This window comes from Narcine bancroftii, chromosome 5 (assembly GCF_036971445.1).
Source record: "Narcine bancroftii isolate sNarBan1 chromosome 5, sNarBan1.hap1, whole genome shotgun sequence".
In the NCBI taxonomy this organism is placed as follows: domain Eukaryota; kingdom Metazoa; phylum Chordata; class Chondrichthyes; order Torpediniformes; family Narcinidae; genus Narcine; species Narcine bancroftii.
The window spans coordinates 248,441,595-248,456,404 of record NC_091473.1 but is presented as its reverse complement, the minus strand read 5'-3'; the positions used below and the strand labels follow the sequence as shown (position 1 = coordinate 248,456,404).

Genomic DNA, 14,810 nt, shown 5'->3' with positions numbered 1-14,810 from the left:
CCTGATTTGCATTTGGTTTCCCCTGTCTAGAAGACACTATTTCCAAAGCATCGAATGCAAAGGCGTCAATTGGAAGAAGTACAAGAGAAATGGTGCTTCATCTGGAAGGAGAGATTGGATCCCCGGATACTGGGGAGGGAAGGGAGTTGCATGGGAAAATGCCATGAGAAAGGTAAAGGATGATGGAGATGACCAATTGAGCGGGGAGTTGCTGAGGGACTGGTCCCATTGGAGTGGGTTGAACCTTCCACATCTCTGCCAATCTTGACAAGTCTCTCAACCACATCTTCTCTATTTTTTGCACTTCTCATGTTGCTTCTGATCCTTCCATCTGTCGCACAGATTCCCTTTATCCTCACCATTCCACTTCAAGAACTTCCAAGGGTCATCCTTCATCATCTCTATGCAAAAGGAAGACATCTTAAAAGAGCCATTCTCAATGGGGGGGGGGGGGGAATTTATAACCCTTCTGGGGATTCACAGCACATTTAAGTAAACAGAAGTAAAACACAAGAGTCTGCAGATGCTGTGGTTGAAGTAAAAACAATGCTGGAGAAACTCAGCAGGTCAATTGGTGCAAAAAACCAACATTTCGGGCCTGAGCAGGCACCTGAATAAAATGGTGGGTGGATTGAGGGGAGGGACAGGGGGAGGAGCGCAGGCCACAGGCGCCCAGGCAAGAGGTCAAAGGTGGATGAGGGCACAACAGCATGCAGTGGGAGGTGGGATGGCTCTGTGAATGGAGAAAGAAGGGGATAGAGAGCTGGAGGAAAGGAGATAGAGGAATAGGGAAGAGAGAGAGAATGGGAAGTAGTCTACCAGTTACCAGAGAAGTCGATGTTAATGCCATCTGGTTGGAGTGCATAGATGGAATATCAGATGTTGCTTCTCCAACGGGTCTTGGTTTGGCATTATGAGGCATTTCATTTTAGTGGAACTGTCACTTTAGGGGATAACAAATTGAGGGCTAGAATAAGATGCGGCCATTCCAAACTGTGGAGAGAACTGCATTTGGCAGCAACTAGTACAGCGTGTACACACTTCGCTACTTTTGGAGAGGAAATGTGTTGTTTTTAATCCAAGCACAGGTGTGGAGAGTCATGTGAGAGACAGACTTAAAGGAACACCACATTTTGTGATTGCCGGCCATTTTAAAGAAGCAGTACTTGAAGTAGCAGATTTTTGAAGGAACACAGTGGAGTGGCTTTGTGTGGTAATAGACAATTTGCTTGTTTCTCCCTGTTGGGTGAAGTTTTGGCCCCCACCGTGACCAGAGGAAGGCTCATTTTTGAAAGGGAATTAGAGTGCCACACGATGACCAAAAGAAAGGTCATTTTGGACTGACCCACATCTGGGTTCTGGAAGTATTATGAAGTCACTCGTTTCAGTTCCCCTAGAAAAGGAAAAGGGGAGTTGTGACTACTGCCTGTCTGAAAGAACATTCGTTCTGGAAGTTTCATGAGTTTGTAGTGGTCTCTCTCTCTCTCTCTCAGCCTCTCCCACCTCATTTGTAATCACTTCTTTGATCAGTTTAAGAGTTTTTGTGTCAACACTGGAATTTCTAAGACTGACTGTGGATAACTTTACAGAATAGTGCCTAAGCTGTAATGGGTTTGGGTATACACACACACACACACACACACACACACACACACACACACACACACACACACACACACGGATTTGCGCATAGTGGGAGTTAAGGTTAGATAAGTTAGAAGCTATATTATTAGTAATTAATAATAAAAATATATTTTTTTTTTAAATAACACTGTCATGGCAATTTTCTTCTGCTGGTGTAACAGGCCATGAACAGACATGTCAGGGAGGGAGTGGGGTACAGAATTCAAATGGTTGGCTACTGGGAGATCCCTGTCATTGATGCAGGCAGAGTGAAGGTGCTCAGCGAAGTGATCTCCCAGTCTGAGTCCAGTCTGCCTGATGTAGAGAGCATGCGATGCAGTTGATGACTCCAAGCGATTCACAACTGAAGTGTTGCTTCACTTGGAAGGACTGTATGGGGCTCCGAATGATGGTGAGAGAGAAGTTGCAGGTGCAAGTATGACACTTACTGCAGTCACAGTAAAAGTTTTGTTTTCTTTTCACCTCACCTAACAAATAATTTGTCATCCATAGGAAAGTAGTACGGAAGAAACCAAAACTTGACTGCTTCACAGGGAAAGGGGCCCATAAACATTGGGCGGAATCCTGGTGTGGCATTGCCAAAAAAAGCTTGAGAATGGCTGTCATTATATAAGGCACTACTGTCAATTCTAATGGGATTTGAACACCAGACACAGCTTCACTTTTCCTTCACCTTCAGCATTCCAAAGGGAATATTCCTTCAGTATCTCTCTGGTCCACCAGCCAATTCCCATTTCAAAGCAGTTTCCCATATACAGTAAAACCCGGCACATATGGAGATTGGTAGATGCCATTGGCAGGATCACAGACAGCAATGAGAGAGCAAAGCTGACTGTGAATTTCAGGAAGAGGAAATCAGGAGAACATGACTCAGTCTTTGTCAAGGGGTCAGCAGTGGAAAGGATAAAGAACTTAAAATTCCTGGGTGTCAACATTTCTGAAGATCTATCCTGGGCTTCCACGTTGATGCAAAATCATGAACAAGGCTCGCCAGCGGCTATATTTTGTTAGGAATTTGAGGAGATTTGAGGAGATTTGGTATGTCACCAAATACTCCTGCAAATTTCTATCGGTGTCCTGTGGAGAGCATTCTGACTGGTTGTATGGAGATGCCAATTCACAGGACAGGAAGAGGCTACGAAGAGTTGACATTAAAGACATCCACAAGAGTTGGAGTCCCAAGAAAGCCGCTTCTATCCTCAAGGACGCCCAACCACCACCACCCAGTCCTTGCCTTCTTCTCACTGCTACCATCAGGAAGGAGGCACAGGAGCCTGAAGACAACACCCAATGGTACAAAAACTCTGCCATAAGATTTCTGAATGGACCATGAACCACAGACACTACCTCTCACTTACTCTTTTATTTTGCACATTTTTCAAAAATCGAATGGATAGCAAATGTTGCACCTGCAACGTTGCCACAAGACGACCGACACAGGTTCACAATTCTGACTCTGAAGTTGCTCCTGGTGTGTGGGTGAGAGGTAGAACCTGGGAGGGTGGGTGGGGAGGGTAAAGAATGGGTCTGGTGGAGGGTGGGTGTGAATGGCAGCTGGAGCCTGTTTCTGTGCTTGACTCCACCACTGACAGGTAAAATTGCAAAGGGGCCAACCATCTCAGGGGCTGCTTTAATCTGGGCACGGGGTGTCCGGGGCAGTGGGAGACCCCTTGTGTGGATGCCAGCAGATGGTTGAGAGCGCGGCCGATCTCCAGGCTCACCTGCTCCGCACCTCCAAGTTGGATCCCTCAGGACGTGAGCTGGAACCCAGACCTTGCGCCCCCCCAGGGGCGCGCTCCTCCTCGTCGGGGCTGCGACGCGCGCGCCCGCGCTTGGCCATTGGATTGCCGCCGAACGGAGGCGCGCCTGGACCATCGCGGCGTGGTGAGCGCGCACGCTGATCGAGAGTGTGTGCTGGCTTTTGCAGTAATGCGGCGGCCCCGGTGAAATGCACCTGAACGAGGAGGACGAGGGCGGACATTCATACAACACAGATGTAGAATTCTTTTTATAACCCCCCCCCCCCAACCACCCCCACCCAAGAGACGGGCAGAAGAGGGCGAGGATCCGGAGGAGAAGGTAAGGGCAGGGGGGCTGCGGGCTGATGGACGGGAGGGAGCGGGGGTACGGGCGCATCCTGCGGTAGCCACCCGGAGCCCAGCGCTGGACCCCAAGAAGCCCCTCCGAGATGTCACGATGAAAGAAAGGGCAGGAGAGGGGAGCCGGTCAACCAGGGCTTCCCACCCCCCACCCCCCCCCCACTCCCCCCACCCCCCGGGATTCTGGGCGCAAAGGACGTGTTCTCTCTCTCTGGGGCATTTAAAGACCTTGCAAAGACGAGGGTCTGGGCCTCTTGCCCCATTGGGGAGAGATGGCATGGGGGGGGGGGGGGGGGAATCCTCTGCCAGGGAAGGTTGAGGGTCCCTTCTGATCTGTGAGCGAGTTTTATCTTGGGCTTGACGAAGAGACGGGGGCGGAGGGGGGGGCGACCCCTGTAACGTGGGCTGCAGACCCTCTTTCAAATGGCTCCAACAAGCGGCCCCGTCGGTACATTTTCCACGGGGCGAGAGACATCTGTTTAACGGGGAAGGTCTTACTGGGGCGAGGTCAGATCGAGAACTCATGGTAAAGATCCATCATCCCCCCCCCCCCATCTCCCTCTCTCCTCTCCCTCCCCCCTCTCTATACTTAATGGGGTTGGGATTTCCAATGTATGTCAAGATATAAATCTCAATTGCAGTTTGGGGCATGGAATGCAAGTGGGGCTGTCCTCAATCCCTTTCACCGGATGGTCCGGTCCCTGGGATCACCTGTCTCTCCATCTCAGTACCAGGCTGGGGCGATGGTCTTTTGATTTAATTGAGACGGTTCTTGCGAGAGGGACCCCTCCCTCCCTCCCTCCCTTCTTTTCCTCCTCCAGTCAACCTGCCCATTCCTGGACATTTAAAAGAATATGTAACTCAGCAATATTCAGCAAGCAACGCGAGAGGCGCTCACTGGGGACAGGGTCACGTTACTAATGATCCATTCGGTCATCCACTTGATTGTGGGGTTTCTATTTTGAGGGGGGGGGGGAAAGAGAGGGGGGGGGATGTATTCGTTATGGGATTGGTGCAGTTTCACGAAAGAGGTCTTGAAAATGCGTGGCTTCGTTTCCAATGTGCGGTACTGGCGGTGAAACTCGTTTATCCGAGCGGGCTGGAATTCCTGTTCACGGATTGCTGGGTTCTCGGTTTTGAGGATAAGCGACCACCGCAGTGCACAGCATTGAGCAGTCCGTTGCAAATTCGCGGAAAGATGTTGGGGGGGGGGGAGATGGAAAACAAAGTCGGAGTGCATACACTAAGGTGGGGGTCTGATTTCTATCAGCTCTCGCTGCTACAAGCTGATGAATTCATGTGTTTCCCCCCCCCCCCCCCCCCCCCCCCCCACTGCCGCCGGCTTGCGGATGGAGCGCAGGCGATCAGGGTGGAAACTGATCCGCTGACTCCCTGGGTAGAACTGAATCGGTGTCATGTTTGGTGCCCAGATGGGCTTCGGATCAGGTATCAAAGCTCCACGCTGAGGCTCAGCCATCGCTGAAACCTTCCGTGTCTGCCCTCCTGGAGCCCCATTCTCCTCGGCTTGGCGCCTGGTTTAAAGTCACTTGATCAGGAAGAGTTCGCCCGTCTTTAGACTAATTCCAATGGCTTGACTGTACTCACTGGAATTCAGAAGAATGAGAAATATAGACAATTATGAAAGGCATAGATAAGATTGAGGTTGGTAAAACGTCTCCATTGGTGGGTGGTGGGTGGGGGGACACCTTAGTTTCGAGATTCAAGGGAGTAGATTTAGGACCAAGATCAGGAGGAACTGCTTTTCCCAGAGGGTGTGGAATTTGCTGCCCATTGAAGCAGTGGGGTCTCCCTCAGTTAAGATATTTAAGACAAGGATGGATCGATTTCTACATAGTAAGGGAATTGAGGGATATGGGGAACAAGGCAGGTAGGTGGAGATGAGCCTGTCATCAGATCAGCCACCATCACATTGAATGGCAGAGCAGGGTCGATGGGCCACATGGCCTACTCAAGCTCCTGTTTCCCCTTCTCTATAATCTCTTCTATAACATTCCAAAGTATTTGAGCTCTTCCAATCTTGTTCTCTTAATCATCCCAAGTGTAATCAGTGGTAACTCCATAGCACAGAAAACAGGCCCTTCGCCCCTTGTAGTCTGCGCCAAACTATTAATTCCACTGACCTGCATCCATTCTATATTCCACCCCCAAAATTCCTTCCAATCCACGTACCTGTACAAATGTCTCTTAAATGTTAAAAGTGAGTCTGCATTCACCACTTCCAAACCCTATGTGAGGAAATTCCCCTAAACTTCTCCCCTTTCACCCTTAACCCATGTCATTCTTAAACTGTCAAGGCCCTCAGTTCTGGAAAGTCCTCCCCTAAACCTTTCCTTCCATCTTGAAGCATCCCCTGGACCAAGCTATTTACTTTTTTGTTTGGGTGGTTTTCTGGAACATTGGGGGGGGGGGGGGGGCGTGCTATCTGATACATTTCTAAAATATGAGAGGCATTGTGGACATGCAGAAGGATTTTCCCAGAATAAAAATATCACATACTGGAGAACATTCATTTAAGGTGCTTGCATGTAGTTTAAAATAGATGTGTGGGGTAACTTTTTCTTTACACAGAGAATGGTGGATGAACAGGCTGCCAAAAAATTGTGGTGGAATCAGATTTAATCATAGCTTGTCCAGAGGCTTCTCAGTAGGCTGAGGAACGTTGAGATTTAGTTTGATTTGAACTTCATATTCAGCACAGACATGTGGGCTGAAAGGTCTGATCCTGTGCTGCACTGTTCTAAGGATTCTGGGAATTGTCCTTTGTGAAGACCACTCCGTAAGTGGAAATTGTTGGTTATGTTTCTGAAAGGTGGGGTGGTAGGCAGGAGATTTATTTATAATTGCAACCTTCCTAGTTGCTTGCAACATGCAGTATTTTCTGTACAAGGCCCCTCTGAATAGCAGCAGAACATCTCTGACCATTTAAAAGAATCTCTGCCTTCCTGTTTTTTTTGTGTGTGTGGATTACATCACAAGTCTTGTACACTATTCAATCTGCCCATTTAGCCTGTTGATTTCCCTTGAAGTCTCGATGATTCCTCCTCAACACTCACTATGTGCCCATTGTAAACTTGAATATATGATTACTTGCTTTCTTTATTCAAATTGTTTATATACATGGTGAGTTGGTGGGGGGACCAGCACTGACCCTTGCTTTCTGGAAGCAGTAACTTCATAGTGACCACTTCCTTAAAATTGATATGTTTATTCATGTTCCCTGGTTTCTGTTTTTTGACCACTCCAAATTCCTGTGTTATTTAAATTTTGTTTAATAATTGTGTGACCTCTATTGAGCACCTTTGGAAAGTCTAAAAGCACAACATCCACTGGTTTTCCTTCCTATACCAGAATCGGAATTTATTGTCACGAATAAGTCAAGAAATGCATTTTATTGCAGTAGCATAATATAGTGTAAACATATAAAACACTTTACAACAATAAATAAAAATAGTGCAGGTTAAGTCAAAGTAAGGCAATCGTGAAGAAGGATCTCCAACGTCTATCCTTTGTAAGATGTTAGAGGAGATTCAGTATGTCACAGAAGACTCTCTAAAGCTTCCACAGGTGTACTGTAGAGAACATCCTGGCTGGTTGCATCACTGGTATGGAGGTGCCAACGCTCAGGACAAGAAAAAATCTCGAGGGTTGTTTACTTGGCCTGCAATATCACGGACACCAGACTTCCCTCGATCGAGGACATCTACAAGAGGCGGTGTCTTAAGAAAGCAGCCTCTATCGTCAAAGACCCCACCACCCAGGCCATGCCCTCTTCACTCTGCTACAATTGGGAAGCAGGAACAGGGGCCTAAAGACGAGCATTAGTCTACTGATTACAACTATAAACAAAACTTTATAACGGAGAAAATATGAATTGCCTTCCATACATCCACGTTGAATCTCCTGGAACCTTTTATTTTCTGTCCCCAGTTAGTACTTCCTTAACAGTTGATTCTGATTGGATGAATAGGATTTCCATTTCTAATGTTGGACTCATTAATGTGTTTTTTTTTCTCCGTTTCTTAAATAGTGGCATGCAGTTGCATTCATGTTCAGACAGTAATTAGGGATTCTATAATTAGCGAGATAGACTGAACCTTTTGTAGACACAAGCAAGCTTCTCAAAGGGTAGGTAGTGTTAAGGGACTGAATATCATGGCATCTAGAAAGTGATTTTGAACTGGAGAAGGGATGATTCCCAGGCACCTCTGATTATTTTTAAATAAAAGGCATGAACAGAACTGGTAGGAGGTTGCATTGAATGCACATTGAGAGTTAGAGCTAAATTGTAAAGCAGGGTAATAATGCTCACCATTGTAATAAAGGCTGATAATCAGGAGAATGAACCAAGGAGCTGACATTGGAAAGGATGCTTGAGATTTACATGAGATTGGGATAGGAAAGAACTAGCAGAGGTTCCAAGGAAACAGGCATGGGACACCTCATTACAGGAAGGATGTGGAAGCCATGGAAAGGGTGCAGAGGAGATTTATTAGGATTTTGCCTGGATTGGAGAATTATGAGGTGAGATTAGGAGTGCATGGACTTTCCTCTTTGGAGCGAAGAGGGATGAGAGGTGATTAAATAAATATCTACAAGATTCTCAGAGGCGGAGACAGCCAGTGCCTTTTTCCCAGGGCGGGAGTAACAAACACCTGTACAGAGTGAAGGAAGGAAAATTGAGGGGCAACATCAGGGATAGGTTTTTTTTTACACAGAGAGTTGTGGGTGCTTGGAATGCCTTTCCAAAGATGGTGGTCGAGGCTGAAACATTAGGGGCATTTAAGAGCCTCTTCGACAGGCACATGGATGAAAGAAAAATAGAGGGTTACGAAGTAGGAAGAGTTTTTTTTAGGACTATATGTGGCACAACATATTGGGCCAAAGGTCCTGAACTGTGTTGTAGTGTTCTATATTCAATGTAAGAAAGTGAATCTGAAAGGGCATAGGCTTTGAACTGATAAAATATGGGAAAGAATCTCCTATAAAGAAAGTAACCTCAAAATACACAAAACAAGTAGATTGAATGAAGCAAGGAAGTAAATAACCAGGGAATAAATTGTGACAAAAGAGGATTGTGAAAAACAAAGCTAAAAATAAAGTGAAAGAAACAGCTACACAAGTGATTGCAGAATGAAATATTCAGCCACAAGGTGCATGGTTTAATGGATTAATTGATAGAAAGTAAAATCAGTTGGAAGCACTTTCTTGCATCCATAGCCCACCATGTAAATCTGATTGAATCTTTTCTCTGTGTGTGATAGAAAAAGGCCACACTAGAGCCACCACAGCACATTTAAGAGGGCCACTGACTGAAATCAAAAAAATATTTTTTTATGTAGTTGGTGGGAGAGAAGTACAGAAGAAACCACCTTAACTAGACTGCTTCACAGTGGAGGGGGGGAGAGTGTAAACTCTGAACAGGGTTCTAATCGGGCCATCGCTGAGAATGGCTGGACTAGAGTAACATGGCTATGCTCTGCAGATGTGACTGCTGCAACAGGAGAGCTTGAATGTTAGAATTGAGAATCAGCCTGCCACTTGACCATTAAAACCCAGCACGTTCTAAGTTGGACTGTCGTTGGATGCATTTTTATTTGGGATTCTTCCTTAGTTTCTGAACCAGGCCAGGGTGCAACCAGTCAGCGTGCTTTCCGCAGTGCACCTGCATAAGTTTGATAGACAATTCGATGGCATACCATAAGTAATCAGGCTTCTTCGAAAGAAGAGGTATACGTGTGCCTTCTAAAATTCATTATCATCTGATTGTATATTTACAACCTGATGGAACAGCATTTCTCAAATCTATGGTATACACATAAAAACACAGTGCAAAAGATCACATATATAATCAAAATAATATATATGATATATATATATATAATGATTGTCATGGTTCATCCGTCTCAGCCTGTGGGAAGAAACTATTTCCTAGCCTGGCAGTCCTCATTTTGATACTCTGTACTTCCTTGTTGATGCTAGTAGGTTGTATCGTGTCCTGTCTGTTCAGATTTTGTTTTTCCCTCCTGTGTGATTACCAACCCTGTCCTGATGTGTTTCACCAGTGTCTGATTACCCACCTGTGTCTTAGCCTCCCCTCCCTTTGTATATATAAGCTGTGTACTCTTTGCCAGTTTGTCTTAGTCCTTTGTTGCAAGTGGTCTTCCTTACTGTTAGCCTACTTGTGAGTTTTTTTTTGGGATCTTTGGACTGGTTTTTTTGCCTCCGCCTTGCCCTGCTGATTGGTTGCCTTTACTGATAGACCACCTGTATCCTGAACCTGTGTTTCCTAGTTCTTTGGCTTGGCTTCGCGGACGAAGATTTATGGAGGGGTAATGTCCACGTCAGCTGCAGGCTCGCTTGTGGCTGACAAGTCCGATGCGGGACAGGCAGACACGGTTGCAGCGGTTGCAGGGGAAAATTGGTGGGTTGGGGTTGGGTGTTGGGTTTTTCCTCCTTTGTCTTTTGTCAGTGAGGTGGGCTCTGCGGTCTTCTTCAAAGGAGGTTGCTGCCCGCCGAACGGTGAGGCGCCAAGATGCACGGTTTGAGGCGAGATCAGCCCACTGGCGGTGGTCACCAAGAGATCTCTTTAGGCAGTCCTTGTACCTCTTCTTTGGTGCACCTCTGTCTCAGTGGCCAGTGGAGAGCTCGCCATAGAACACGATCTTGGGGAGGCGATGGTCCTCCATTCTGGAGACGTGACCTACCCAGCGCAGTTGGATCTTCAGCAGCGTGGACTCGATGCTGTCGGCCTGTGTTTCCTAGTAAAGTTTCAGATAATCACCTAACTGAACTGTCTCGAAGATGTGCATTTGGGTCTATTCTCTGTGAGCCTAATTCCTTAATAGGTTGAAGATGGTGTGTGCTGGAGAGAAGACGTCTTCTATAATTTCTTGAGCCCTATTTTGACAGTTTTCCCAGTAAACGTCCTCCACAGAGGAAAGGGAGATCTCAGTGATTCTCTGTAAAGACTTCTAATCTGATACTTTGTGTCAAGGAGCTTTGTGCTCTCCATGCTTTCTGTGATGGAACTATTGATGTGCAGTGGAGAATGGCCCATCCTTGTGGTCCTGAAGTCCACATTCATTGTTTTTGTCTTGTCCACATTGAGACTCCGATTATGAGCCTTTCAGCTTTCTCTCTGTAATGCAACTCATCATTGTTGCTGATGTGGTAAACTACTGTTGAATCATTCACAAATTTGATGATTCGGTGGAACTGAATCCGAGAGTGCAATCATGAGTCAGCAAGGACGGTATTGGGCTGAACACACAGCCCTGAGCTGCACCATTGCGTAGTGTGATGGTTTTGCTGCCAACCTGGAGAGACTTTTTTTTTCTGTCCAGGAGTCCAGAATCTGGTTTCAGATGTGTTGACTCTGAGGTTTTCCAAAATGTGGACTCCCAGGGACTTGAAGGTAGTAACCCTAACCAATGTCTGGTCAATGAAGTGTGCTTTTGTTGCTATTGAGCGCTAGATTGATGTACTGACACCTAGAATAGATTCTAGATTCTCCATCTCCATCCAATAATCTGACTCATTGTTTCCTGTTATTCAGCCAGCTATGATGCTGACCTATTTAAATTTATAGGTTGCATTAGAACCGAATTTGGCTATGCAATTGTGGGTGTTGATGAATTTAGCAGGGGGCTAAACATGTAGCCTTGAACTGCCCTTATGTTGATGGTCAGCGAAGAGGAGGTGATATTGCTAATCCACACTTATTGGGGTCTGTTGATGAGGAGGTCAAGGATCTGATTGCAGAAGTGTGAACGGTCCCAGATCCACGGGTTTGAATATTGGTTTTGCTAGTATGATGAACTGCAATCAATGGGCATCAGTCTGACATTGGTCTTGTGGCTCAGGTGATCTAATTCAAAATGGGAGGGCCAGTGAGATGCTGTCTGCTGTTGACTAATATGATTAATTTAATTTAGACATACAGCGTGGTAACAGGCCCTTCCAGCCCACCAACCTGTGCTACCCAAATACCCCCAATTAACCTACAAACACTGTATATTTTTGATGAGTGGGAAGAAATTGGAGCACCCTCAGACTGGGGAGAACGTACAAGCTCCTTACAGACGGTGCTGGGTACGAACCTGGGTAAATAATGGGTGAATTGAATTGGGTCCAGGTCAGGAGTTGGATTGCCTTGCATCCAAGCAATTCCTTATGATGGATATAAGTGGTACCAGCTGATCGACGTTGAGGTGGGTCACCTTGCTCTTTCTTGGGCACCAATACGATGGATATACTTTTGAAGCAGCTGGGGATCTCAAACTGTAGTAGCAAGGATTTGAAAATATCTCCAAGACCTCCAGCCAGTTGGTCTGCGCGGGTTTTAAATACATGGCCAGGTATGCTGTCAAGGTGTAACTAGATAAGTACATGGGTGGAGTTGGGCGTTGCATGCTTACCTTTTCCAGGTTTTAAATCTTGCTTGAGCTCAAAATGTAGACGGACTTTTGGGTGCAGAACTGAGGAGGAATTGCATCATCATGGATGCCTTTTCAGGTAGGACATAGACTATTCAATTGTTAAAGGCCCTCGGTGCTGTGGGGAAAGAGAATTCTCCAATCACTTATCCTTCCACTGAAATGGACTGAGTGCCCATTTATTCCAATATTGTTCGTTTGACCTTTCCCTGTAGAAGTTTGCAAAACAAAAAACTTGCGGCAAATAACTTCAAAGATATTTCATTGTCTGAATAATCTTCAAGATGTGAAATAATATCGATGTAAGTCGGTTGCTTTGTTTCATCAGTCTTGCCTGCAGCCATTTCCTTTGCATAAGAAAATGCCTTTCTGTGAACTTTGGCTGCAAAGCGTATCCTGTTTTATGAATTATAGACTGTAATTTTTTTAATTTTTATTGTATAAATATGAATGCCATAAATTTTTATGGCTCTTAATTTGGGAATGGGAGAAGTCAAGAACTTAATTGATTTACAGGCATACTACCTCCTTTGGTTGATGTTTTTTTAAACATATGGTAGTGAAATTTAACCAGCTCGGGGCTTGTATTTTCTGGCATCTGTTGCTCGGTTTCCCCCAATGAACCACTTGAAATGTGATGACAAATGTGACAGGCGGCAGATGGAGAGTGTGCACATGTATACATTGTTGTATCTCCCATGTAACGATTGGCTTTGTGCATCAGTCCCCATCAATATACAAACTTCATTATAGAAACAGCAAGCCAGCATTTTATTTTGAGCCTTATCAGAAACTTCCCTTCCCCCATCCTCATCATAAAACTATGCTTCACTTTTTTTCAGTGGGAATGTTTTAAGAATGACTAGCTTCTGAATGGCCATTAACAGTAGAGTAACATTTGAACAAATGCTATTAGGTGCCAGTGAGAGAATTGTTTCTGAATCAGCAGGCTTTTGGGCTCAAACTCCACTTCAAGGATCTGACAAGTCAGAAACAAAGGTAGGTCAATACAACATCAGTATCTGCAGTGGTATCAGTTCCCTCCACCCCACCCCCCCCCCCACCCTGCCTTCTCACTGTAGCATAGTATGGCCTTCAGTGCTGTGACAATTCTTCAATTCTGTCACTTGTATGTCAAATATAAACTCCTTTTATTCTGAAAAAAGCAGGAACATTTGTGTTCTAATATGTGGCTTTGTAGTATTAATCAACTGGGTGGGGGGTGGGTGGATTACCTAGGATTGGCCTGTGTTAGTGTAGTTTACAAAAATAAGATTGGATTCATTGGAACAGGAAATACTGAAGGGATTTGACAAGGTAGATGCGAAGAACATGTTTTCTTCTTGAAGACACAGAATTTAGAACTGGGGACATCTGAGGATAAGATCAGTAAATTTGCCCTGAGTATAAAGCCCTCCAAAAGGTAGTGGACACAGCCGCAGTCAAAACCCTCCCCACTATCGAGAACATCTACAGGGAATGATGGCGACAGAGAGCAGCAACAATTGTCGAGGGTCCACACCACCCAGCACACAGTTTGTTCTCGCTGCTACCATCAAGAAAGGGGTATAAATGCCACAAGGCTCGCAACACCAGGTTCAGGCACAGCTGCTATAAATCCACCATCAGATTTCTCAATGGCAAACTCAATCAGGGACTCATGTAATGACTCTTGTGCACTTTATTGATTTTTAAAAATTCTCTCTGTATTGCACAGTCAGTTTGTTTACATTTGTTATCTGTTTATAGTTCTTTATTTGTTTACTTGTGTACAGCTTTTTATCACTACCAATAAGTGGTGATTCTGCCTCGCCTGCAGGTAAAAGAATCTCAGGGTTGTATGTGATGTCATGCATGTACTCTTGACAAATCTGATCTGAAATATTATCACTTAGGATAGTGAATCTTTGGAACTCTCTACCCTTGGAAGATGTGAATGGACAGTCAATAACTATCCAACAGAAAATGTAAGGGTGACTAAGATAGTGGAGCTGGTGCCTCTTGGCATCAGAGGCCTGGTGGAATCCTGAACTTGGGTGCTGACTCTGTGGACTTTTCATGTTCCAACGTGTTCCCTCAGGTGCTCAGGTTTCCTCACACATCCCAAAGAGTTATCAGAGCACAGTAAGTTGCCCATGGTGTGTAAGTGAGTGGTCAATTTGGGCGGATTATGGACGGAATAAAAAGAAATGGGATAAGTAAAAACGCAATGCTGGAGAAACTCAGCAGTTCACACAGTGTGCTTCATGTATCAAAGATACATAACCAATGTTTTGGGCCTGAGCACTTCATCAAGATGTGAGCAAAATGTAGAGAGGTGTCTGCATAAAATGGTGGGGGGAGGGCAGGGGGAGGAGCACAGGCCCATAGGCAAGAGATAATAGGTGGATAAAAGATGGAGGGATGGTTCTGTGAATGGAGAGGGGAGGGGCTGGAAAACTTGAGGAAAGGAGACAGAGGGATGGGGAAGAGATGGAGAATGCAGAGTGCTCTAGCAGAAATCAGATCAGTGTTAATGCCATCTGGATGGAGAATTCCCAGATAAATTAGGTGTTGCTCCCCCAATTTGTGGGTGATCCTGGTTAGACAGTGAATGAGGCCAAAGACACAC

The 14,810-nt window shown here is 45.5% G+C and overlaps 1 protein-coding gene across 1 annotated transcript in view; it reads left to right on the top strand.

The window, feature by feature from the left end:
• The first annotated feature begins 3,560 nt into the window (after positions 1-3,560).
• LOC138765547 (neurofascin-like) overlaps positions 3,561-14,810 on the top strand; it is a 216,497-nt gene continuing 205,247 nt past the window's right edge. Inside the window, exon 1 of the mRNA XM_069942578.1 lies at positions 3,561-3,723. The gene's annotated coding sequence lies outside the window, so the exon portion shown is untranslated. The remainder of the gene's footprint in view (positions 3,724-14,810) is intronic.